Source organism: Callorhinus ursinus, unplaced genomic scaffold (genome assembly GCF_003265705.2).
Source record: "Callorhinus ursinus isolate GAN/ISIS: 27379988/994484 unplaced genomic scaffold, GSC_fseal_2.0 scaffold40, whole genome shotgun sequence".
Classification (NCBI taxonomy): domain Eukaryota; kingdom Metazoa; phylum Chordata; class Mammalia; order Carnivora; family Otariidae; genus Callorhinus; species Callorhinus ursinus.
The window spans coordinates 5,886,796-5,911,772 of NW_027397102.1; the positions used below are offsets into that span (position 1 = coordinate 5,886,796).

A 24,977-nucleotide genomic window follows, 5' to 3' on the forward strand; every position below is an offset into this window, starting at 1 on the left:
TTATGAACATCATGCTAATAAATTGGAAGTCTTAAACAAAATGGACAATTCTAGAACCACAATGAAATGAACTAAAAAAATAAAAGAAATGAATAATTCTAAAGTCTCGATTCATTATGTTAAAACATCACATCATTTTTACATAATAATTAATTAACAACAGATACAGGCTCTGATGTTTTTACTGGTGTATTATACCAATCACTTGAGGAAAAAACAAATCTTATCTTACACAAACTCTTTCAAAAAATAGAAAAAGGAATGTTTCTCACCTTTGATAACCAAATCAAAAAAAGGATAGTATGTATGAATGGACAATTAAAGACCAAACTTTCTTATGAACAGAGATGGAAAAATACTAAATAAAATATTAGAAATAAGGCAACATATTAAAGGTACTTCATACTCATATGGGTTTATCTTAGAAAGACAAGAATGGTTTAATATTACAGAAATCTAAGATGTGATACATATAGACAATGGAATATTTATTATTCATCCATCCAAAAGAATGAAATCTTTCCATTTCCAATGATGTGGATGGCACTAGAGGGCATTATGCTAAGCGAAGTCAGTCAGTCAGAGAAAGACATGCCATATGATTACACTCATGTGTGGAATTTAAGAAACAAAACAGATGAGCATAGGGGAAGGGAAGGAAAAATAAAATAAGATAAAACAGAAAGGGAGGCAAACCACAAGAGACTCTTAATTAGAGGAAACAAACTAAGGCTTCCTGGAGGGGAGGTGGGTGGGCAAATGGGGTAACTGGGTGATGGGCATTAAGAAATGTACATGATGTAATGAGCACTGGGTGTTACATGCAACTGATGAGTCACTAAATTCTACCCCTGAAACTAATAATACAGTATATGTTAACTAAATTGAATTTAAATTAAAAAAATTAAAAATAAATTTAATATGGACCACATATTCCTTATCCATTCATCTGTTGAAGGGCATCTTGGCTCTTCCACAGTTTGGCTATTGTGGACCTTGGTGCTATGAACATTGGGGTGCATGTGCCCCTTCTTTTCACTACATCTGTATCTTTGGGGGTAAATACCTAGTAGTGAAATCACTGGGTCATAGTGTAGCTCTGTTTTTAACTTTTTGAGGAACCTCCATGCTGTTTTCCAAAGTGGCTGTACCAACTTGCATTCCCACCAACACTGTAAGAGGGTTCCCCTTTCTCCACATCCTCTCCAACATTTGTTGTTTCCTGTCTTGTTAATTTTGGCCATTCTAACAGGTGTAAGGTGGTATTCCAATGTGGTTTTGATTTGAATTTCCCTGAAGGCTAATGATGTTGAACATTTTTTCATGTGTCTGTTAGCCATTTGTATGTCTTCTTTGGAGAAGTGTCTGTTCATATCTTTTGCCCATTTCTTGACTGAATTATTTGTTTTATGGGTGTTGAGAATGAGAAGTTCTTTTTTTTAAGATTTTATTTATTTATTTGACAGAGAGACACAGTAAGAGACAGAGCATAAGCAGGGGGAGTGGGAGAGGGAGAAGCAGGCTTCCCGCTGAGCAGGGAGCCCAATGTGGGGCTCAATTCCAGGACCCTGGGATCATGACCGAGCCGAAGGCAGACGCTTAACGACTGAGCCACCCAGGCGCCCCAAGAATGAGAAGTTCTTTATACATCTTGGATACCAACGTTCTATCTCTAGTGTCATGTCCAAATATCATCTCCCTTTCCATGGGATGCCTCTTTGCTTTGTTGACTCTTTCCTTTGCTGTGTAGGAGTTTTTATCTTGATGAAGTCCCAACGTTCACTTTTGCTTTTGTTCCCCTTGCCTTTGGAGATGTGTCTTGATGTAGTCCATATATACAATGGAATATTACTCAGCCAACAGAAAGGATGAATACCCACCATTTTCATTGACATGGATGGAATTGGAGGGGATTATGCTAAGTGAAATAAGTCAGGCAGAGAAAGACAATCATTATATGGTTTCACTTATTTGTGGAAGATAAGGAATAGCATGGAGGACATTAGGAGAAGGAAGGGAAAAATGAAGGGGGGGAATCAGAGGGGAGACAAACCATGAGAGACTATGGACTCTGGGCAACAAACTGAAGGTTTCAGAGTGGAGGGTGGTGGGGGGATGGGTTAGCTCAGTGATGGGTATTAAGGAAGGTGCATATTGCAACAAATATTGGGTGCAAACAATGAATCATGGAACACTACATCAAAAAACTAATGAAGTACCGTATGGTGGCTAACATAATAAAATTTTTTAACAAAAAATAATAAATTAAAATAACAAAAGATCTATGTATTTTAACCACATAAAGAGATTAAATTGGAGAACAGACGATAGTCCCAATATATAAAGAAAAAAACATTAAAATCCAACATTTGATGTATTCATCAAACCAATATTCAGATGAATCATTCATGACCAAACTCCTAGTAAACTAGGAAACAAACTTCTTTAACCTAAAAAAGTGTATCTATCAAAAGTCTACAGCAAATATCATCCTTAACAGTGAATTATTAGAATTTCGTTTAAAATCAGTGACAAGAAAATTATTCTCCTATAGTTTTTTTGTTGTTGCTGTTTTTCAAGCATTGTTCTGGAGTCCTAGCAAGCATGATAAGAAACAAATCACAAAATAATAATAATGATAATAATAAGAATTAACAAAATTACATACAGATTATATTGAAAATCATTACAGCATCATTACTTTCAAATAATACAAATGTCTACATAGATAATAGAAAGTACACATATTCTTCAACACAGAAGTCCCACTCTGAGGTATATATTCTAGAGATATTATCCCCAGTCAACATAGGAAATATGTTCAAGAATGATTATAGCAGTATTATTTGTAATGACAGAAAATAAATGGAAACACCTTAAATGTTTATCACTCATACATGGATAAATTGTGTGATATTATGCAATGAAAAACAATATGGAAGTGAAAATGAAAATAACATAATGAATCCCAAACATCATCTTGAAAAATAAAATGGCAATATGATACCACACATATAAAACTAGGAAATATGCAAGATACAATTATATCATAAGAATGTGCATGTATGTATTAAAATATAAACACATAGGAATGATAAATATGAACTTTTAGACAGTGGTTGCCTCTGGTGGGAAAATGGAGCTAAACTGGTAATGTTTTATTTCTTAAGCCCAGGGGTAGGTAACTGATATTTTGTTCTTTTTTGTACTTTTTTGGGGTGGAGTGAGGACTAAAGCTACATGATTTTTGTAAAAAAATCATTTGAAATAAAGGTTAGATTGATGAATTGTTTATAGTCCTTGATCCATAAGATGGTATCTTTGAATTTTTAAAAAGAGGGTTATTTGAAAATGAAAATAAAAAGACAATTAGCGTGTATTAAACAATACTGGTATATGGACAACCCTGTTAGGAAAGTGTAGTAATACTGTCACTTGGATAAGCTGAACCTGTTTGTGCTTGATAAAAATTTAGTATAAAATAGCTTCTCTCCAAGACTGTTTTTTCTTTTTTTAATTTAAATTAATTTTATTATGTTAGTCACCATACATCATTAGTTTTTGATGTAGTGATCCACGATTCATTGTTTTCCTATAATACCCAGTGCTCCATGCAGTACGTGCCCACCTTAATACCCATCACCAGGCTAACCCATCCACCCACCCCCTTCCCCTCTAAAACCCTCAGTTTGTTTCTCAGAGTCCATAGTCTCTCATGGTTCATGAGACTGTTCTCATACATTCTGTTTCTAAACTTTAAGTATACCTATAGAAATACTAATTTGAAGTTTGCAGTATCAGTAGCTATTTACTCTATATTCCCATGTTCCTTTATATATGATACTATGTATTTTTCTGTAGCTCTTTGTAATTCTTCATTTACATGTCTGATTCTTCAACCAGACTATGGACACCTTGAGAATAAGGGTGAATCCTAATCATCCTTATATTATCAGCCTAGTATAGTGTTTAACAGAAATATTTTATGTAAATGAATAGTATAAAAGTGTTTTGCAGTGGCACATGATATATTGGGAAAAAAGCACCAGTGATGCTGGGCAAGAGGACTTAATTACTCATTTAAGCAAGTTTATACAAACACAGTGCTGTTCATCTGTATTTTACATTAGGATTCCACATAAGATTTCATTCATTAAAAAGGGCTTTGCTGGGAAAAGAGTTAAAAAAACCAATGTCATACTGGATCCCAGACTTTTTTTGTTTTAATTTCATGGACTGCTATAATTAAAAGAATATATCAACACTAAAAATGTAGGAAGGAGGGAATAAAAGGGACAGCTTTTGAAACTGAATACATTTAGCTGTGAAAAAATCTTTTTACATTGTCCCTTTTTATTTTCCCATTTGGATTTGATCTTGAAACCTCATCACACACAAGCAGTATCAAAATTACCAATAAAACCCAAATAAATATAGATTTCTGGGACCCAAGCTCTGGAATTTTCAGTTTGGTATATTTGGCATGATTTTCAGAAATCTGTAGTTTTTAAAAACTCAGGTGATTTACATGCACATCGAAGTTCAGAAAACACTGATATAGTATCCTCTTCCACAGGAAAATTGAAATATTGGAATGGTTCTGTTGCTGTCATAAGCAACATAAGAGATCATGGATCCCTATTTGATTTTTATGATATACATACATATTCTCATGATATATACATATATATTGGAATGCATCTGATATATATATATCTCCATGACCTCTTATCAACAATTCCAGAATCCAAGAAGTTCTGAAAACTGAAAGTTATACATAACATTTGGTGGCAAAACATGACTTGACTATATGTGTGAAATTGTCAGATGAATGGATAAAGAAGATGTGGTATACACACACACACACACACACACACACACACACACACACAATGGAATATTATGCAGCCATCAAAAGGAATGAAATCTTGCCATTTGCAATGACGTGGGTGGAACTGGAAGGTACTAGGCTGAGTGAAATAAGTCAATCAGAGAAAAACATGTATCATATGATCTCACTGATATGAGGAATTCTTAATCTCAGGAAACAAACTGAGGGTTGCTGGAGTGGTCGGGGGTGGGAGGGATGGGGTGGCTGGGTGATAGACATTGGGAGGGTATGTGCTATGGTGAGCACTGTGAATTGTGTAAGACTGTTGAATCACAGACCTGTACCTCTGAAACAAGAATACATTACATGTTAAAAAAAAAAAGAATACATTATACGTTAAAAAAAGAAGAAGAAGAAGATAGCAAGAAGGGAAAAATGAATGGGGGGAAATCAGAGGAGGAGACAAAGCATGAGAGACTATGGACTCTGAGAAACAAACTGAGGGTTCTAGAGTGGAGGGGGGATGGGTTAGCCTGGTGATGGGTATTAAAGAGGACATGTACTGAATGGATCACTGGGTGTTATATGCAAACAATGAATCACAGAACACTACATCAAAAATTGATGTAATGTATGGTGATTAACATAACATAATACTAATAAAAGAAAGCAGAATCAGACCTATAAATACAGAGAACAAACTCATAGTTGCCAGAGGGAAGTGAAGGGCAAAATGATGAAGAGGAGTAGGAGATACAGGCTTCCAGTTACAGAATGAATAAGTCTTGGGAATAAAAGATGATGCATATAAAATATAGTCAATGATAATGTAACAGTCATGTAAAAGTGATGGTAATAGATGGTAACTATACTTGTGTGAACACAGCATAATGTATAAAATTATCCGATCACTATGTTGTACTCCTCAAACTAATGTAACATTGTATGGTAACTATACTCAAATAAAAAACAAACAAAAAAGCATGACCTGACAAGAACAAACTTGATGACAAAACCTGATCTCAACTAACAAGCTATGTATAGTCCTTAACTTATTCCACTTAATGTTCACATATTTCAGTGCAGAAATATTAGTGTACATGATTATGAGGTGCTCCCTCAAACTACCAAGATACACTGCAATATATGACATATTGCCTTATTTCCTTTTAAAATTTAAATAAGTCTTTCTGATTTGAATATTAAAACAAATGGCAACTCAAATCAAACCTGTTTCCCTGTGTATGGCAAATTTTCAATCACTCATTACGTGGAATCCTTATTGTTTAAAATGTTCACACTTTAAAAGCATAGAATACTTAAGAATGAGAAATAAGGCAATTTTTAAATGTTTCTTTTGTTGAGAATTTTGGCATCCATATTCATCAGGGATATTAGTCTGTAATTCTCCTTTCGATGGGGTCTTTGCCTGGTTTGGGGATCAAGGTATTGCTGGTCTCATAGAATGAGTTTGGAAGTTTTCCTTCTGATTATATTTTTTTTGAAATAGCTTCAGGAAAATAGGTATTATTTCTTCTTTGAATGTTTGGTAGAATTCCCCAGGGAATCCATCAGGCCCTGGACTCTTGGTTTTTGGGAGGTTTTGGATCACTGATTCAATCTCATTACTGGTTATTGGTCTATTCAGGTTGTCAATCTCTTCCCATTTCAGTCTTGGTAGTTTATAGATTTCCGGAAGCCATCAATTTCTTCCAGGTTGCTTAATTTATTGGCATATAGTTGGTGATAATAATTTCTGATGATTGTTTCTGTTTCCTTGGTGTTAGTCGTGATCTCTCCCCTTTCATTCATAATTTTATTAATTTGGGTCCGTTCTCTTTTCTTTTGAAGAAGTCTGGCCAGTAGTTTATCAATCTTATTAATTCCTTCAAAGAACTAGCTTCTAGTTTCGTTGATCTGCTTTATTGTATTTCTGGTTTCCAATTCATTGATCTCTGCTCTAGTCTTAATTATTTCTCATCTCATGTGTGCCTTAGGCTTTATTTGTTGTTCTTTCTCCAGTTCTTTAGGTGTAAAGTTAAGTCATGTATTCAGGATTTTTTTTTTTAAATAAGGCTTGGTCCTAGCTAATAGGATCCAACAGTACATTAAAAGGATTATCCATCACGACCAGGTGGGATTTATCCCTGGGGTGCAAGGGTGGTTCAACATTCACAACTCCATCAATGTGATAGAACACTTTAATAAGGGAAGAGACAAGAACCATATGATCCTCTCAATTGATGCAGAAAAAGCATTTGACAAAATACAGCATCCTTTCCTGATTAAAACTTCAGAATGTAGGGATAGAGGGAACATTCCTCAATTTCATAAAAACCATCTATGAAAAGTTCACAGCGAGTATCATTCTCAATGGAGAAAAGCTGAGAGCCTTTCCCTTAAGATCAGGAACATGACAAGGATGCCCACTCTCACCACTATTTTTTAACACAGTACTAGAAGTCCTAGCAACAGCAATCAGACAACAAAAAGAAATAAAAGGTATTCAGATTGGCAAAGAAGAACTCAAACTCTCTCTTTGCAGATGACATGATACTTTATGTGGAAAACCCAAAGGATTCCATCCCCAAATTACTAGAAATTATATAGCAATTCAGTAATGTGGCAGGATACAAAATCAATGCACAGAAATAAGTTGCTTTCTTATACACTAACAGTGTAACTGTAGAAAGAGAAATTAGAGAAACGATTCCATTTACCTAGCACCAAAAACCATAAGATACCTTGGAATAAACCTAACCAAAGAGGTAAATGATCTATACTCTAGAAACTACAGAAGACTTATGAGAGAAATTGAAGAAGACACTAAAAGATGGAAAAACATTCTATGCTCATAGATTGGAAGAATAAACATTGTTAAAATGTCTATGCTGCCCAGAGCAATCTATACTTTCAATGCCATCCTGATCAAAATACCAAAGGCATTTTTCAAAGTGCTGGAACAAACAATCCTAAAATTTGTATGGAACCAGAAAAGACCCCAAATTGCCAAGGAAATGTTGAAAAAAAAATAAAGTTGGGGGCATCACGTTGCCTGATTTCAAGCTATATTGCAAAGCTGTGATCACCAAGACAACGTGATATTGGCACAAGAACAGACACACAGAATAATGGAACAGAACTGAGGCCCCAGAAATGGACCCTTAACTGTACAGTCAACTATTCTTTGACAAATCAGGAAAAAATATGCAATGGAAAAAAGACAGTCTCTTTCTTACGGAACCTGGACTGCATCGCCCGATGGAAGAACCAAGCAGCACTTAGAGATCTTGGAGGATAGGAGGTTTATTTAACACTGGCAGGCTCAGAGGAGAGTGGTCTCTAACGGTCTGAGCCTGGAGCACAAACAAAGGGGGCAATTTATACACTTCTACTTCCGCATACTTGGCACTTTTGGTGCGTGCATGAAGCAGGGCAGGGAGAAGAACCTGGAAGAGCCCAGGAGCAAGGACTGGGACTCTCTTGCTGGCTTGATCGGCCATCTTAGGACACGGATTTTCCTTATCATTCCCCCCTTTGATGTCCCTTTAAACACCTAGTTCAGAGGGCATCATTTTCATCTTCTAAGGGATGATAGTGAGTAAGGAGTAACTGGAGTGTGATTTTAGCAGTCTGAGTAGTAATAAACCTAGTAAGGGCATTGAGAAAACAAGGACCAAATGCCACTATGAGGAGAAGCAATAGGAGGGGGCTGACAAGGGGGGCAAACCAAGGGAACTATTGTGAGAGGGTATCCCACCAAGTTGTCCACTGGAGTGTTTCCCACTGGTGATGTATTCATTCCTGTAATTGGGTCAGAGTTTCTTGGACCACCCCCAACTCATTACCATAGAAACAACATTCCTCCTGTAGGAAGAGGCAGAGCCCCCCTTGCATGGCCATGAGCAAGTCGAGCCCACGCCTGTTTTGGAGGACCACTGAGGCCAGTGAATTGAGTTGGTGCTGCAGGGCCAGGGCTGACTGAGTGAGAGTGGAAAAATCAGCTGTAAGTTGTTGAGTTAACCCCTGGTACTGAACCTGAGACATCCCAATGTCAGTGGCACCGAGGGCAACACCTGATGCAGCCAGCAGGCTTACAATAAGAGGGATGGCTGTGGGGGAGCATTCAGGGTGGCTAGGAGGCCTCCATATGAGTGGGACATTACTCCCAGGGAGGATTGAAAGATCGGGTAAGAGACTGACAAGCGTGCATGATAGATCATGTGGGGTGATGCAGATGTATACACCTTGATCACAAGCCAGAAAAGTGTTGTTAGGCACACAGACCTGACTGTGGCCCATGAGGGGAGAGGAAGAGTTGCCATACAGCAGTACTGGAGCCAGAAAGGGATAATCTGAGGTCCCCAGTGCCAAGGTGGGAGGTGACACAGATTGGTTGAGGATGACACCTAGGTATTGGACAGAACCAGGCTTCATAAAGATCCAGCAGTCAGAAGCTAGGGTGGATTCAAGTGGTTCAGTGCTTGATGGGAGGCATTAATCATACCTAACAGTTGCGCTATAGATGCTTGCTGCGTGTGGATGGGGGACTCAGGGATGCGCCAGGGCAAGTTATTTTCTGTCTGACTCTGGGGGTTGACTGTAAGGCTTGGAGTAAACATGGACTTAATCATAAATTTGGCCATGGGGTCGGTCTCCATAGGGTGATACTGGCCCAACAGGGGAATGATTCCTGTAGCCCTTGATGTGGCATTGGGTTCTAAGACTGAGAGGGTGAGTGGTATACAGTGATTGTTAGAGCAAGAGGATGGGGTGGTGTTGCATGACAAGGAAATCCAGATGTCACTGCGCTGTTTGAGGCACCACCTGGTGGACCATTATTCCATTCCTGGCCAAGTCACCATCCATGACTCACATCCCCAGGCTCGTGGGCAGAACTGAGGGCAGGTGTTTGGCTGTTGAGGTATAGGGCCCCCACAGATGTAGCTATCTACCAGGCAGTAACCAGAGTGAGGGCCACGGTTGGAACACTGTCTGTGAGGTTCCCAGGAGGTATCAAGAACCTGGCATCCATCAAAATCGAGGTTAACCTTTGGTATGTTTCCATCCCAGGTGGAAGAAGTCAGTGGGGGTGCTGGTGCAGGATTGAGGGGGATAAGCTGGAAAGACCATTTGCCAGTAACGGTGATACAAGAGTTTGCCCCCCTTGCCTGGTTGGGCAAGCTAGAGGAAAATAAGGAGGAACAGCACCAGATAGCAGAAAACCAGGACTGACTGGGGCCAGGAAAACCAAGGTGAAATGTGCTCAGGAGTAGACAGCAGAGGGCCAATAAAAGTGGGATCTATGACCTTAGGTAGAGGGAGCCATCACGGCTAACCCATCAGCAGATGAAACCCGTGGACAAGGAAGTGCAGTAATACATCTTAGGGACACCCAATAAGCAATGACAATAGTAAGCCTCTGGGGGAAAGTCCAGTCAGGAGGGGCAACAGGGTAGAGTCCAATTCCCAAGATGAGGGTAATCATGCCAATGAGAGCCAGGGACCATGGTGAGCAGGTGTCCATCAGTCAGTGGGGTCTTGTCGAAGGTGAAGCTGGAGTGGGTTCATGAAATCTGGCTGGACTCTCCACTGGTGCGGCTCCTCATCCAAATGATGAGCTTTCTTCACTCTGGAGTGGTGGACCCATGGGGTGACACCTGAGACCTTGAGGGCAGTAGGGGTAGTTAGAACAACAGTGTGGAGCCCTGTCCACTGCGGTTTGAGGGGGTCTTTCTTCCAATCTTTGACCCAAACTGAGTCCCCTGTCCAGAAGGAGTGTACCTGAGGCCCTAAGGAGATTGGGGTCCTCTCGATGGTGTACTTTTGTAATTTATTTAGGGTGGCCCCCAGGGCCTGAAGTTGCTCCTGTATCCCTTTATCTCCAACCTGATGCAAGTTTCCTGGAAGGCTTCCCAAGCACAGGGGAGGCCGTCCATATATTAATTCGAATGGGGAGAAACCTGATGTCCCAGGCGTGCTAGGGATAGCAGATCCAGCCATGGAGGTTAGTCTCCTGACAAAACTTTGCTAAGGTTCCTTTGAGGGTGAGATTCATTCACTCTACTTTTCCTGAACTTTGGAGCCGGTAAGAGGTGTAGAGTCTCCAGGTGATGTTGAGAGATTTGGTCAAGACCTGTACAATGTCTGCCACAAATGCAGGTCCATTGTCACTATGGATTGTTAATGGCAGGACAAACCGGGGCACAATCTCCTGCAAGAAGACTTTAGCTACTTCCGGCTTTGCTATGTCCTAGTCGGGAAGGCTTTGACCCACCCAGAGTATGTGCATACTATTACTAGGAGATATCTGAACCCTCTGCTTGGCTGCACATCTTTGAATTCTACCTCTAGATCTTTGAAGGGGGTTGCTCCCATCCTCTGGACACCTGGCAGGGGCCATGGTGCAGACCAAGCATTATTTTTAGTACATGTTATGTATTGTTCACTTGTTGCTTGGCATAGTGCTGGCAGCTGACTGATGTAGTAGTGCTTCTTGAGAAGGGCCTCTAATGCACTTTTTCCCAGATGAGTGAGTTGGTGGTATTCCTTGACTAGATGCCCTCCAGTTGCTGTTGGAACAAAGATGTGCCCATCTGGCATCATCCATCATCCCTTTTCAGTCAGGGTGGCTCCCTCAGCCATGGCCCATTCCTTTTCCTTTTTAGTGAACTGGGTGGAGGGACTTCTTCTAGGGGTGTTAGGGCCATGGTGAGGGAAGGGGTTCTGTCTGTGTCCTCACTGGCTGAGGTCTTGCCTGCCTCATCTGCCAGATTATTTCCCCACACTATGGGGTTGTCTCCTTTCTAGTGTCCCTTACAGTGCAGGATTGCTACTTCCTTTGGAAGCCAGATGGCTTCAAGGAGTCTCATTATCTCTTCTCTGTTCTTGATAGCTTTTCCTGCTGCAGTTAGGAGGCCCCTTTCCTTGTAGATGGCTCCATGTATATGTATAGTAGCAAAGGCGTACCAAGAGTCAGTATAAATGTTGACTCGCTTGCCTTCACCAAGGTTGAGGGCTTGGACTAAGGCATATAATTCATCCTGTTGGGCTGACCATCCAGCTGGTAATGCTTTAGTTTCTAGGACTTCAGTGGTTGTAGTTACTGCATAACCCACTTTCCAGGCACCCTCCTGTAGGCAACTGATGCCATCGCTGAACAGCGTGAGCTCTGGATTCTTTATGATCCTACAGATCTGGACGGCTTGTGTAGACTTCATCAGTCACCTCGGAGCAGCCATGGTCTGGGTCCCCCTCTTCCGTGGGGAGAAAGGTTGCTGGATTTAAAGTCCTTACTGTTTCAAGGGTGACCCATGGGTTTTCGCAGAGGAGACCTTGGTACTGTGCTAGCTGAGAGTTGGAAAGGAAGCGGTGTCTCTGTGCATTCATGAGGGACACACTGTATGAGGGACCTTGACATTAAGTTCTTGCCCCAGGGTAAGTTTGTCCACCTCCTTGATGAGTAGGACTGTGGCTGCCAATGCCCTGAGGCACGGCAGCCATCCCGCTGCCAAAGGGTCCAGCTTCTTTGACAGGTAAGCAACTGGCCGTTGCCAGGGTCCAACAGTCTGGGTGAGTATCCCAAGCACTATTTTTTCCTTTTCATGCACAAAGAGATTGAAGGGTTTTTCTACATCTGGTAGGCCCAGGGCTGGAGCCTGCCCCAGGGTGGTCTTCATCTCTGTGAAAGCGGCTTCTGCTTCCTCAGTCCAGGTAGAGGGTTCTCGATTTGGATCCCCTAAGAGATCATAAAAGGGTCTTGCTAATGCTGAGAACCCAGGGATCCAGATGTGGCAGAATCCTGTAGCCCCCAGGAATTCTCATAGGCCCCTTTTTGTCTGGGGCTGTGGCAGGGAGATGACTCTTCCTCTCCGGCCCTAGTTCTCTTTTCCCTTGGGTGAGGAGGAAACCAAGGTATCGGACCTGTTGTTGGCAGATTTGTGCCTTCTTCCATGAGGCTCGGTATCCCGAGTCTGACAGGGGCTGTAGGAGGGCCTCTGTGCCTTTTGTGCAGTCTTCTTGTGTGTCACTGGTGAGGAGGAGGTCATCCACATACTGGAGGAGGATGCATCGTGTGGCCCCTCTTGGGAAGCTGGCGAGGTCCATGGCCAGCACTTCCCCAAAGAAGGTTGGTGAGTTTTTAAACCCCTGTGGGAGGTGCATCCAAGTCAGTTGCATCTGGCGCCCTATATTGGGTTCAGACCATACAAAGGCAAATAGTTGCTGGCTCTGGGGAGCTAAGCAGAGGCAGAAGAAGGCATCCTTCAAATCTAGGCAAGTGAACCACTGGCCAACCACGGGATTTGGCCAAGGAGGGTGTATGGATTCGGGATCACTGGGTGCAGAGAGATGGGACACCTTGTTGATGGCCTGCAGGTCTTGAACTGGTCGGTATCCCCCTCCTGGCTTCTTGACTGGCAGGAGTGGGGTATTCCAGGCTGACTGGCACTCGACTAGAATACCTGCTTCTTTGAGTTTGGTCAGATGTTCTTGGATGCCGACCTTAGCTTCTTGTGGAAGGGGGTATTGCCTTTGCCTCTGAGGTTGGGTTCCTGGGATCAGTTCAATATTGATAGGGGCCCGATTCTGGGCTAGTCCAGGTGGGTTGTTTTCAGCCCATACTGAAGGGAAGGTGAGTCTGAACTCTGGCAGGCTGCTCAGTTGGGCCTGGGCACAGAATAGCCTCCATTCTTCTTCCCTTGGTGTGGTAATTGCTAGTATTAGAGACCCCGTCTCCTCTTGCCTTGGGTTCAATCAGAGGCTAGTGTGTCCAGTGGGCTCAAAGGTTATTTGAGCCCTAAGCTTGGAGAGTATGTCTCGGCCCAGGAGAGAGATGGGACAATTGGACAGATAAAGGAATTCATGTCGGACCTTGTGGTCCTCACTTGTTGGGCCCCCAACTTTATTTTGACTGTGGGCTCATGGGGGCCAAAGAGGAAAGAGCCCTGCCCCCCTCAGTCTGAGTCCATTCCTGCAAGGCCTATGAGGTCCTCCTCTCGGGGTTCCTCCTTATAGCAGCTGGGCTTTTGAGCCTTTTCCAGGTTGGGACATTTGTTTTTCCAATGCCCTTTCTCTTTATAGTAGGCACATTGATCCCTTGTCAAGGAGGTTCTGGGTTTCCCCCTTTCAGTGGTTGGGGTCTCTCTGCCTTTGCGTTGTCCTTTTCTTTCAGGGCAGTGGTGAGGAGTCTTTCATTTTCATCTTTTTGTCAACTTCCCGTTTGGCTGCGATCTCCCTGTTCATGTAGACCTTATTGGCAATCTCTATTAGTTGGGTGATGTTCATCCTGGCAAAACCCTCTAGTTTCTGAAGATTTTTCCTGATGTTTGGGGTGGCCTGAACCATGAAGGAGAGGTTTACTATCTGTTGGCTTTCCTGTGCCTTGGGGTCAAATGGAGTGTATATGCTGTAGGCTTCACATAGTCTTTCATAGTAGTCCCCAGGGGACTCCCTTGGTCGTTGAGTGACCGAGGATACCTTAGTCATGTTCATGGGTTTCTTAGCTTCTGCCCAGATTCCCCGGAGGAGGACCTCCTGGTACCAGCAGATGTGGCCTGTCCCTCAGTTGTGGTGAAGTCCCATGCTGGGCGCTCTTCGGGTGTGGCTGCATTAGCCCAGGCAGCAGGGTCGATGACTCCCGCTGGTGCGTGCTCTTCCAGGTACTGCCGTGCATCTTTCATTATTCTCCTCCTTTCCTCTGTGTTAAAAAGGGTGTGGAGTAACTGTTGGCAGTCTTTCCAGGTTGGCCGATGAGTTTGGAAGAGTGATTCTATGAGGTCTACCATAGCCTGCAGTTTCTCAAAGTAGGATGGGGTGTTATGTTTCCAGTTGAGGAGTTCGGTGATGAAGAAGGGCTGATAATACATCATGGAATGGCCAGGTTGGACCGTCCCGTCTTCATCGTGCCTCTCGGGTTCCTGCATCTCTCGTACTGGCATTTGGAGGGTGCTTGCGCCTGGACTGGGATGCAGCCTGGCTGCTGGTCCTGGAGAAAGTGGATCCTCTGGGCCCGGGTGCATCTGTGAAACCGATGGTGGTGGAGCGTCTGGATCTGAAGGGCCAGTTGTAGGCAGTCTCGGGGGTATGTACAGTGGGGGCAGGGTCGGTTCATCCTTGGGATCTCTGGCTAGGATTTGTGGAGACTGGGGCTTTTGCTGATCTTCTTTAGGTTGCTTAGATGAGGCGATTAAGACCCTGGCCTGTCCCTGCCTACTGCAAGTGAATCGCACCCAGGCGGGAAGGGTCTGAGCAATTCCTAGCCAGGAGTCAATGTACGGAAACTGGTCAGGGTGTCCTGGTTCTCCTGTTACGACTCGCCATACTCGACAAATCGTTGGGACACCCAATGTCCCTTCTGAAGGCCATCTGACATCAAAGGTGGGCCATTCCAATTCACATAGGGTTCTCAACTTGCCGGGGTTCATCCTGATTCCACAGTCTCCCAAAAACCCCTTCTTGAAATTTTTGATCATGATCTCTAGAACCATAGGTTTACTCTGCCTTGAGCCCATGGTGATGTCCCCATGTGCAGTGGCGCAGAGAGAGACAAAGGTTGGGGTGCCTCCTGAGGTGAGAAGACCAATCAGATGCCTGTCTGGCCTGTCCCAAAGGAGCTTAGGTGAGGCTTAGCCATAGCGGTCTCAGCGTTGTGACTGACGATTGCAAACTATTCTGGTGCCACCATAAACTGTATGCTGTTCACCACGGAATTGCAGATGGGCCCACTCAGACTCTGTAGGCTTCTGGGGACCTTAAGGGTGCCCACCTGTGGAGTCACAGAATCACTCTGCTTGAGCATGGCAGGTCGGACTGCACATTCACTCTCACATTCATACTCCAGAAGTTATTACATTCCCTCCCTGGGAATCTCTACCTGTGAGACCTCTAAGAGGTACCTGGGAGGTGATCAGGCTCCCCTTCCACCCCAATGGGGTGGGCCTGTCTGGGTCCTGGGGCCCCAGGCCTTACTGGAATCCGACGACCGGGATCAGGTCCTCACCTGCCAAGTCTCCTTGAGTCTGGCAGGAACAGCGGAGTGGGGCCAGCTCGAGTTGACCAGGGTGGAAGACTGCTGGAAATTAGGCAGGGCACATCTTCTCCATTACGATCCCTCGTTCAGTCACTGCCCCGCCGTTGCCCCCAAACCAGTGGCAACAATGGGCCAGTGCGGTTAGTTTTCCCGGTCAGGGACCCAAATGTTACGGAAGCTTGACTGGATCGCCTGATGGAAGAACCAAGCTGCACTCAGAGATCTTGGAGGATAGGAGGTTTATTTAACACTGGTGGGCTCAGAGGAGAGTGGTCTCCAAAGGTCTGAGCCCCGAGAGCAAACAAAGGGGGCAATTTATACTCTTCTACTTCCGCATACTTGGCTCTTTTGGCACGTGCGCAAAGCAGAGCAGGGAGAAGAACCCGGATTGGTGTGTGCGGGAAGCAGAGCAGGGAGAAGCCAGAAGAGCCCTGGGGCAAGGACTGGGAGTCTCTCACTGGCTCGGCTGGCCATCTTAGGACACAATTTTCCTTATCATCTTCAATAAATGGTGCTGGTAAAATTGGACAGCTATATACAGAAGAATGAAACTCAACCATTCTCTTACACCATATACAAAGATAAACTCAAAATGGGTGAAAGACCTCAATGTGAGACAGGAATCCATCAAAATCCTAGAGGAGAACATAGGCAGTAACCTCTTTGACATCAGTCACAGCAACTTCTTTCAAGGCACATCTCCAAAGGCGAGGGAAACAAAAGCGAAAATGAACTTTGGGACTCCATCAAGATAAAAAGCTTCTGCACAGCAAAGGTAGCCGTCAACAAAACAAAGAGGCAACCCATGGAATGGGAGAAGATATTTGCACATGACATTACAAATAAAGGGCTGGTATCCAAGATCTATAAAGAATTTCTCAAACTCAGCACCCAAAGAACATATAATCCAGTCAAGAAATGGGCAGAAGACATGAACAGATACTTCTCAAAAGAAGACATACAAATGGCTAACAGACACATGAAAAAATGTTCAACATCATTAGCCATCAGGGAAATTCAAATTGTAACCACACTGAGATACCACTTTACACCAGTAAGAATGGCAAAAATTGACAAGGCAAGGGCACCTGGGTGGCTCAGTCGTTAAGCGTCTGCCTTCAGCTTAGGTCACGGTCCCAGGGTCCTGGGATTGAGCCCCGCATCGGGCTTCCTGCTCAGTGGGAACCCTGCTCCTCCCTCTCCCACTCCCCCTGCTTGTGTTCCCTCTCTAACTGTCTCTCTCTGTCTCTCTGTCAAATAAATAAATAAAATCTTAAAAAAAAGAAAAAAGAAAAAAATTGACAAGGCAAGAAACAACAAATGTTGGAGAGGTTGTAGAGAAAGGGGAACTCTCTTACACTGTTGGTGGGTATGCAAGTTGGTACAGCCACTTGGGAAAACAGTATGGAGGTTCCTCAGAAGGTTAAAAATAGAGCTACCCCATGACCCAGCAATTGCACTCCTGAATATTTACCCCACAGACACAGATGTAGTGAAAAGAAGGGCCATATGCACCCCAATGTTCATAGCAGCAATGTCCACAATAGCCAATCTGTGGAAAGAGCTGAGATGCCCTTCAAGAGATGAATGGATAAAGAAGATGTGGTCCATATATGCAATGGAATTACTCAGGCATCAGAAAGGATGAATATACACCATTTGCATCAACATGGATGGAACTGGAGGAGATTAATGTAAGTGAAATAAGTCAAGCAGAGAAAACAATTATCATATGGTCTCATTTATTTGTGGAACATAAGGAATAGCACGGAGGACATTAGAAAAAGGAAGGGAAAAATGAAGCAGGGGAAATCAGAGAGGGAGATGAACCACGAGAGACTATGGAATCTGGGAAACAAACTGAGGGTTTTAGAGGGGAGGGGGGTGGGAGGATGGGTTATCTCAGTGATGGGTATTAAGGAGGGCATGTACTGCATGGAGCACTGGGTGTTATAGGCAAACAATGAATCATGGAACACTACATCAAAAACTAATGATGTACTGTATGGTGACTATCATAACATAAAAAAAAAGACCAAAGGATCAGAAAAAAATGTTTCTTTTTACAAAGGCACTCTATTTAAAAAAATACTTTCCTGCATAATGAAATTATTTTTAAATTCTTATCAGGAATATTTTATTTTTGAAAGGATATGGGGCTTAGTAAACAGTCTATACGCTTGAGTGTTATAAATTAAATTTTAAAGTCACCTAAATAATTTACAAATTAATTTTAGTTGCCAGGAGGTATATTTTAACTATGAGAAATACTTCATACAAATCAACAGTTACTAGTGAAAGAAAACAAAAGACTATTAATTACATCAATAATTACTCTTACTATTTTATTACTTATTTTAATAAATTCAGAGTAACAATTCTTTTCCACAAAAGCAGAAAGTGCATGTATGTATGTACCCACACACACATCACACACACACCTTCTACAGTCATGTTTTCAATTTAAAAAACATTAACTAACATGAGGTTAGATATACATTAATGGCATGTAAATTTTTACCATTTCTTATTCCAAATATTCTATATGTTCAGAAATAAATAAGGAGATGAATAACCTCAATCTTACACTAGGATATGGCAGACAAGATTACTGAAAAGTTTTAGTACAGTTTAAGTATACATAAGCACATGAATCCAGAGAAGGACCGCATATCTTAGACTACCACCACAGCCAAATATATTTGTATGTGTCTACATAGCCCAGGCAACTTGTAACACCAGTGTTTTCCTGATGATGAATCTTATGCCCAACATCAGAAATCAAAACATCCCTGGGTCATCCCTTGCCTCTAACTCTTGGGTACTTTCTATAACCAGGGTATGAGATCCTTAAATTCAGGTGTCTGCTATTCAAATAGTCACCCTCTGTGTATACTACAATAAGTGAATATCCTCTATATTGAAGTGGGGAAATTGATTGCTAAGATGGAAAATAATGGCATCAATTCAACTACTAAATTGAGCTATGAACCAGAGTTGACCCAAGTACAAAATTTTAGATATTTTAGTTGACTATAAATCCTGGAATATTTTTCTATTTGGAAAAATAACATTGGCAGAATAATCTCCTTCACTGACTAATCATAAATTCAATTTTGCAAAGTGTTGCTACTAAGATAGCATTTGTGTTTCTTTGCCCCTGGAAAGACAATGGCTGAAATACTTTTTTTTAAAAGATTTTATTTATTTATTTGAGAGAGAGAGAATAAGAGATAGAGAGCACGAGAGGGAAGAGGGTCAGAGGGAGAAGCAGACTCCCTGCTGAGCAGGGAGCCCAATGTGGGACTCGATCCCGGGACTCCAGGATAATGACCTGAGCCGAAGGCAGTCGCCCAACCGAGCCACCCAGGCGCCCTGAAATACTCTTTTAATGGACTGAAAGTTTAAAACAACTGAACAGTAATTTTATTAACATGTATAGAATGATGCAGAAGGCCCTAAACTAGATGTTGGGTAATCCCAGGGTCCAGCACCTTGTGCTTCAAGGATGTTGGCCTCTACCAGTTACCTGACTTTATGCCTTTACATACAATTCCTTTGCCTAGTTTATCCTTCTTTCTCCCCATTCTACCACCTCCCTCTGAACTCCTATGGGGTTTAGGATACACCACCATGTTTGCTTTATGGCTAACATAAACAATAACAATGACTCTGAGAAACTGTTCTCAAAGAGCTCCATTAATGGCAATAGGTGACCCTCCTTCTACCGAAATCCATGTAAAAGCAAAAATCAAACTCACATGGCCCTTGGGATTGATAAATAAGGAAATCAACGAATCGTTTCAACATTTCAGATGTTTCAAATTTTCAAAAAGTAGTAATTCCCAACCTTCCAATTCTACAAAATTGAAATGCAAAACATTACCTCACCTAGGTGTACATTTACTAGGAAATGTCTTCAAGAGAACGTAGGATAGGCTTCCCTAAAGTGATTGTGTAGATTCATGGTTTCTCAAACTCTTTTTAAAGCAAAATCTGAAGTGGAATGGCAACATATAGAAAAAGTATCTCTGTATAATCCTAGGATTCCATTAAACATAAATGAATTGTGCTGTCTGTGGAGGTACTATGTTGAAGTGAATACAACAGAGACACAGGAGGCCAGCCAAGATTCTTTACTCTGTGCTTATAAGCAATGTGGCTTTCTTACATTTAATTTCCTCTTCTATAAAATGATACTACCACCTGTCTTACAATGTTGTTTTGAGTCTGTGAAAATATATACAAAATCCTTAGCACAAAGTTTAGCACCTACAGGGGTTCACTAAATTTTCATTACCACTTCATGACTAAGTCATATACCTTAACTGGACAATATAGTTGGGGAATAAAAAGTCCCATTGTCTCTTTAAAACATTCTATGTGAGTTAACTTATTTGCAATTACACTCCTGACAGGCAAGGGACAAAAATCAGCTATGTCTTAATATATTACTGCTTTAAAATTTCAATAAATAAGAATCATTAAGGTTCAACACATTTATTATATATGCATAATGAAGTCTTGCTTTAAGATCTCAGTCTGCTATCTCAAGAAAAACTGTTATAGTCAGTTTACTAGAAGAATTTCATAGTAGAAACCTTACGTCTTGCCTGCCTCTCTGGAGTAGTGGAGCAACACCAAGTAAAAAAGTTTTCCAAACACAGTAGAGCAGAAAGCTATTTGATTCCAAGTGCTAATAGTAGGGTTATGCAGTCCTTTGGGCACAAAGAAGTAGAGGATGGGGAAAAAAATGGAGGTAAGAAGAAGAAAATGAAAACGTTCCTTTAAGTGTCTGTTTTCGGCTCAGGTCATGATCCCAGGATCCTGGGACTGAACCCCCTGCTCAGTGGGGAGCCTGCTTCTCCCTCTCCCTCTACCACTCCCCCTGCTCATGCTCTCTTGCTCTCTGTCAAATAAATAAAATCTTTTTAAAAAGTTCCACTAGCACCTGCCTGTCCCGGAATAAAGCAGTGATACCAATGTCATAGATTTTTTATTCATACATTTGATGAGAAGAAGTGGCATTATGGATCCAATCTTCCTTTTTTTTTCATCTCTCAGCATCTTGATCATTCTTTGTGTATTTCTGGTAGGTAGAGTTTGGGATCACAGAAATACAGGGAGAGCATCAGAATGGAAAAGAACCCTAGAAATCATGTCAACTTCCCTCATTTTACAGATGCAAAGACTGAAGTCTAGAGATAGATAATTGAGCAGTAATCGTTGAATAAAACAAGAAGGAGCTCAAATCCAGCACAATTCATATTTCCCTCTTCGTATTTTAGCTTTCAGAGTGAATTACTCAGAATTGGTCCTTAAATAGCCTGAAATGATGAGCCATAAATAATCCTTACATGCCATACTTCTTTTTTTTAATTTTATTTTATGTTATGTTAATCACCATACATTACATCATTAGTTTTTGACGTAGTGTTCCATGATTCATTGTTTGTGTTTAACACCCAGTGCTCCACGCAGAACGTGCCCTCTTTAATACCCATCACCAGGCTAACCCATCCCCCCATCCCCCTCCCCACTAGAACCCTCAGTTTGTTTCTCAGAGTCCATAGTCTCTCATGGTTTGTCTCCCCCTCCGATATCCCCCCCCTTCAATACTTCTTATAAGACCCGACATTCTACTAGCTAGCCAGGCCATAATTTATAAGACAAATGATAGATAACAATATTTAAAAAGCACATTTGAGATTAATATTTAGTCCAAAAAAATCACAATACATTCATCAATAGTATAAAAACTTTAGAGACTCTGATATGTAATTAGTTCTGCTTTAGGATATAAAGCCATTCATAATGGCAAAGACATTTTTAAGGTAGCTGGCAATCTTTGCCTATAACACAGTCTCATCTGTCTGGGCAAGGAGACAATGATACCAGTCCGGTTTACAACATCTTTTCCTCTACTCTCAGAATATCTACACTATCTATTATCTACTTCATTACTTATCAACCTTTTTCAGGTTAGAATCACTTGGAAAAACAGATATCAGCTGCATATATTTTCCCCAGGTAAAGGCACATACTAACATAAAAATCTTACATACGATTTCAAGTTTAGTAAATCCACACATGTGATCAAGAATCAGTTCAGGCATTCACCTCATTTAGTATGTGCTACCTTGTATTGATATTTATCCCCACCCATGTATCCTGACTCAGATCAAAAGGTGCTCAAGGTTCAGAATGGGTCTTATAACCTTCTTTATCAAAAGCATGGGTGCATTCCTCAGCACACAGTAGAGACTCAATATATGTTAATAATTAATTCCTAACAGAAGGTCATTTACCCATTTTGTGTCCATTATGGGGCAAATGCTCTGAAAGGAAATGAAGATTCAAAGATGAAATATAAGGATCTGATCCTCAAGGAACTCACAGTCTAATGTAAGAAATAGATAAGTAAACCTATAATTACAATAGAGTTAAAAAGCTAAACTGGGGGCGGGGGGACAGATGGGGAAATGAGCACAGCGTAGGAATTGGTACTCTCAGATTTCTAGGTTTGTTGGGGATAGAGGGTTAGGAGATTAAGATGACATGAAAAGCTTCCTGGGTATGAAGCATGCTTGAGCCAAATCCAAAAAAAAAAAAAAAAAAATGCCAGAAGAGGGGTAGGAACATAGAAAAGGAAGGACAAAAAAAGGAGCTTGGCGTAGGGAAGTGTCCCTTAATAATTTCTCTTCTATTGTTTCATTCCTGCAAGTTAATCAAACACTACTGAAATTCACTGTATTAATATTGCACACATATTGCTTAGTTCTAAACTTGTAAAACATCTTACAACAAATAAATTTGGCCATTCCATTGAGTTTTTTAAAGTAAAATTTAATCTAATCCACCACAATAAATTCAGTGTGTTTAACAGAAGACAGAAGTCACAATTACCATATTAATTCAACTGTTAGCACACTTCGTCTTATATACTGTAACAATGATACTTTTGCATTTTGGACAAGTGTTACTCAAGTTTCAACTTATGTTATTTATTTATGGAAGAAAGGTCTGAGTCCAGGTCATTTTCTTTCTCTATACTCCAAGGAAAAAATCTGGATTCTACACTTCTTTTGATAGAACGATAGTTAATATTTCATTTTAAGTGTTAAACTATTGATAACAGTACTATTGATTTTAATTATAGTCAGGCATACATGCTTTTCAGTAAATTAGTAACTATCTTGTTACTGTAAATCACATAGGGTAGGCTTAGGTAGAGCAAAAATAACATATTATTAGTAGGAAACAAAAGCAATTTTAGAGCTATTATCTCAAATCCTTCCAAAAGTTCTAGAGAAAGAGATAGCAATTTGTACTCTATTTCATAATATTTAACAGTATGTTCAAAACTTTGCAATTTAACAAGCCCTTCCATTTCATTTTCTCTTTACAATATCTGTATAAGGTTGGCACGTCAGTTAGTATGTTTATAAATGAATGAAGGTTTCCTGACAGAGGCTATATGACTTGCCCTAACTCATTTCTTAAGAGGAAGAACTGGTATTAGAGATTCATCTTCTGACTCATAGTCCAATTGCTTTTAAAAAAAAACATCATCTAACACAACTACATTTCCATAAATTATATCCTTTGAGCTGCAGTGATAACTGGACCTTTTAGTCATTTACTCTGTTCATGAAATGACCTATTTCTGCACCTCCTCAAGGGTTCATTTTATTCTTGGTTTATCTTGGTCAGTTCAGCACAGAATAGAAAATGATTCTATATAAATAGTCTAAGTATGGCTTATATAATTTAATCCTCCCACAAGAAATCCTTCTATTTTTCAGATTTATAAACTAATGAAGACAAAAGAGCTTTAACACGAGCTATCAAACAATAACTGTTACCCACATTTTGTCATTTGGCCAAGTTTCATTCAGTGGCAAAATACCAAGCTACTCTATTTTCTAGAATGCCAACTCCTGGAAGAAGGAGGAATTACAGAGAAATGGAAATCTTGTGACGGTATTTTAGTAGTGAAAAATGATTTCATTCTCCCATTCAGGGAGTCACACAGCTTGGCTCCTAACCCTGACCTTAGTGCTTAAGTGGGAACACAGGTGCAACTGATGAGTTTGCCAGCTTCAGCGAACTATGAGTTTCCTCATGTGCTAAATCAGATTAACAAGCAAGCACTCAATTTAGTTTGCAGGGTAATAAAGTATTAAAGACTTCACCTCATTACCAGTCACCTACATCCAGAAAAACTAAGTTCCACAACTCCTGCTGCCTTTATCCATACAACTCCCCCTCAATTTCTAAGAAGGCGATAAACTAACTGTAAGGACAAATGACAGGAGCCCTGAATGAGGAAGGGTTCACGCTCAAGAATCATCTCAAACTAGTCCCCCAACTCCTCCGACTCTCGCCAAAGCAGTCCAGCTTCCCGGATAGCGGCAGCTACGAAGAAACACAGGAACAACAAACAAGTTACAGGCGCCTACCAAGCGGCATCAGTGCCCTCATCCTTCCACAACTAGACCTAAAAGGTGACCAACAGAAGCCTCCCAAGGCCCCAGCACTTCTCCCCTTCCCTAAACCCCAACAGCAGCTTTTCAGACCTAAAAGGATACTCACCATATTCGACACTGTCCCACAACAATTTTGGTGAGGCGACAGCCCAGAGCAGTGGCACGAATTTGATAGGAGAGCGCTCAGAGTACCGCCCTATTTCCGACCCGCCGCCAGCCTAGCTCCTAGGTTTACAATCCCAGTTCCTGTTTCCGCGCACAGCCTGCCGGGGGTGGAGCCGCCTACGACCAAGGGGGCGGGGCTGGTGTAACGCCAAAATGGCTGCGGGTCAGAGAGGCTGTTAAGGTGGGCAGCAGTCGCTTGGGGGCGTTGGCGGGTGCAAGGGGTTATGCCCCTACCCCTCGTGTCCTTAAACCAACGCCTAACGGTTTTCGTCACCCAGCTAACCGTCTAGTTCTTTCTTTTGTCGAACTCCGAACTCTACTTAACTTTCCGTCCCAACTCTTTCCTCAGATTTCACAGTATCCTTGGCCCCTCACTTCTGCTCTCAAGAGTTTAAGTCTTACGGATGAAGGAAAAGGTATAGGGTTTCTACAGTATTTTAAAAATGTGTATAACCCTATGAAA

At 41.5% G+C, this 24,977-nt stretch overlaps 1 protein-coding gene and 1 long non-coding RNA gene across 3 annotated transcripts in view; one reads left to right on the forward strand and one right to left on the reverse strand.

Moving 5' to 3' along the window:
* The window catches only part of LOC141370614 (uncharacterized), a 336,998-nt gene extending 312,416 nt beyond the window's left edge, over window positions 1-24,582 (reverse strand). For both annotated transcript variants that reach the window (XR_012374803.1, XR_012374804.1), the window contains exon 1: window positions 24,456-24,582. This is a non-coding gene — a long non-coding RNA (uncharacterized lncRNA). The remainder of the gene's footprint in view (window positions 1-24,455) is intronic.
* Window positions 24,583-24,815: 233 nt separating this feature from the next.
* TENT5D (terminal nucleotidyltransferase 5D) overlaps window positions 24,816-24,977 on the forward strand; it is a 103,402-nt gene continuing 103,240 nt past the window's right edge. The window contains exon 1 of the mRNA XM_073880918.1: window positions 24,816-24,930. The gene's annotated coding sequence lies outside the window, so the exon portion shown is untranslated. The remainder of the gene's footprint in view (window positions 24,931-24,977) is intronic.